This window comes from Saimiri boliviensis, chromosome 7 (genome assembly GCF_048565385.1).
Source record: "Saimiri boliviensis isolate mSaiBol1 chromosome 7, mSaiBol1.pri, whole genome shotgun sequence".
Lineage (NCBI taxonomy): Eukaryota > Metazoa > Chordata > Mammalia > Primates > Cebidae > Saimiri > Saimiri boliviensis.
This window is the reverse complement of record NC_133455.1, coordinates 49,167,186-49,169,204: the sequence shown is the minus strand read 5'-3', so window position 1 is coordinate 49,169,204 and position 2,019 is coordinate 49,167,186. Positions and strand designations below refer to the sequence as shown.

The 2,019-nt window shown below is 41.8% G+C and overlaps 1 pseudogene; it reads right to left on the bottom strand.

The window, feature by feature from the left end:
- Positions 1 to 391: 391 nt before the first annotated feature.
- Positions 392 to 1,641, bottom strand: LOC101040349 (solute carrier family 25 member 3 pseudogene; annotated as a pseudogene).
- Between the last annotated feature and the right edge of the window lie 378 nt (positions 1,642 to 2,019).

Sequence of the window (2,019 nt, the reverse complement as noted above, 5' to 3'; positions counted from 1 at the left end):
CACTGTGTCTGTATGAATAAATTTGGCCTGATTATTTATGTTCTTCATTTCCTGGACTAACAATCCTTTGAATCCATTTCCACATAGTTTAACCAAGCTTCTACTGATTTTGGTAAATTAATGAAACTCTTAGGTTTATAAGTTTTAGGGCAAAATTTGGCTCTTGGTTGGGACAAATATTTTAAGATTTGCATGGTGAATGTGATGATGTATAAAACAACAGAATATAAATTAAATAGCAATATATGCACATAAACAGTGACAATGAGTAACAGAAGAAACGTAGGGACATTTAATTGAACAAAATCAAGTGAGGTTAATTTTCCTGCAGAATAATAGAAAAGACTTTTCTTTTTCTTTTTTTTTTTTTTTCATAAAGAGTTGCTTTATTTTAACAGTAAATTTGAAACTCTTGCCTTAAGCAAGAGTACTACGGTAATTATATCAGGAATAGACAATAGACAATTTCCTACACTGTCAAATATATAAAAGTTCCTTTTGCGCTTTCTTCAACACTGATCAACAAGCAGATTCAGTCCACATTTGCTTTGATCTATCTGCTGAGTTAGCCCACGCTGCTTCTTCAGAGACTCTGGCATCTCAGGTGGAGGAGGGCAACAGAGCCTGAAGTAGATCTTCACGGAGTCATAGATAAACCACTGTAATGCAGTCAGAGTACCAATCATGATGATACAGGCAAACAGTCCCTTCCATACACCTTTAAATCCAAGTCTCTTGAGGACCTGAGAAGCACTGCTACCTTTTCTTTATTCAACACAGATACCACAGAATCAGCAGGGTGAGAAACAATTGCACAAAAGACTCCAGCTATGTAACCTGCTACAAATGTTACAACCAGCTGCTCTGGCTTTGAACATTCACTGCAGGGCTTGGGGACCACAAACTTGTACAGTGCTTCAACAGTATGCTCAAAGCAGGCAAACTTCATAATGGTGTATGGTATCTGTCTCATCCAGAGAGGAGCAACCCCCTTGTAGAACGCTTTTAGGCCTTATTCTTTACATGTTTTGGGAGCTGCATCCCTGAAAGTGTTGGCATAACCTGGCTGGGTTTGAACTCGAACCTTAGCAACTTCCATAGGAGCCAGGGCAATGTCAACAAAGAATTCATCACTGGCAGAGGCAGCGAAATACAATGATGTGAGCCAGAGCTAAGTATTCTCCTCCGCAGCCATGTTGCTATACAAGACTTTAAAGACTTCATAAAAGCCAAACTTGCAGAACCCTTGCAGGGAGCAGCCAATGAAATTCGGAGCCCATCCTTTGGCCAAACCACGAACACCATCCTCCTTAAGTGTAATGAGAATCCGTTAAATATGCCCTTGTACTTTTGGGTGTCCACCTGCATATGGCATTTCACTAAATCCAGGGGAACGACAGCAGTGTGTGTCAGACCACAACTTAAGACCCCACCAAAGCCACATAGTGCATGATACTTCGCGGAGCCAAATTCACAGCTGTACTCTTCCACGGCAGCGGCTGCCAGGTTGCGAGGGCGGCAGGGCTGGCCTGTGGGCCCCGGAGGGCTGCTGCGGAGGTCCGCGAGGTCATCGTGCACCTGCTGCAGATGAGGTGCGTTGAAGGGGTTCACCCGCGCCAAGCGCGCCACGGACGAGGACATCGTTTCCCTAAGACGGCCATCACCCAGCCACTCCCTCGGAAAGGTTGCTGCTCACAGAGGGCGAACATCCTCAGGGCCCTAAGATGTGTCCAAAAGCCTTTTCTTTTGCTAACTTGCTTAATGAGTTATCCAAAGTGATTTTGGGTAAGTCCCTTCATCTGAATACACTTTGTTGTTTTTGATCTATAAATTAAAGAATATGGATTCCATGAAATCTGAAGTCCCTGCTGACCCAGTATTACATAACTAGAATGATTCTTGAAGCATTTATACAATTATTCATGATATTTCTTGATTTTCATCTATCGTCTTTTTAGTGAAATATTTCAAAAATAATAAATAAAGATGGATAGAAAAATCCGATATTTTAACTAGTTT